This window comes from Macrotis lagotis, chromosome X, assembly GCF_037893015.1.
Source record: "Macrotis lagotis isolate mMagLag1 chromosome X, bilby.v1.9.chrom.fasta, whole genome shotgun sequence".
Classification (NCBI taxonomy): Eukaryota; Metazoa; Chordata; class Mammalia; order Peramelemorphia; family Peramelidae; genus Macrotis; species Macrotis lagotis.
The window spans coordinates 289,470,603-289,470,866 of NC_133666.1; positions in this window are offsets into that span (position 1 = coordinate 289,470,603).

A 264-nucleotide genomic window follows, 5' to 3' on the forward strand; every position below is an offset into this window, starting at 1 on the left:
TAACCTTGAGTATTGCCATTGGTTTTTAATCATCTCTTTCCTATTTACCCATCTCCCTGATCAATACTTCAAAAATAAATTTTAAAATCATAACAGATGTCATACTATTGAAAAAAACAAGGATAAGAGTCTCCTCCTTCAATTCTCCTACTTGCCCCCAAAAGTCTCCTTACTCCAGCTGTGAAACAGAACTTAAATCTGACCAAGATAAAGATGACTGAGCTGTGTAAAGGGAGAATTAGAAAAGAGAACAAGAAACAACCA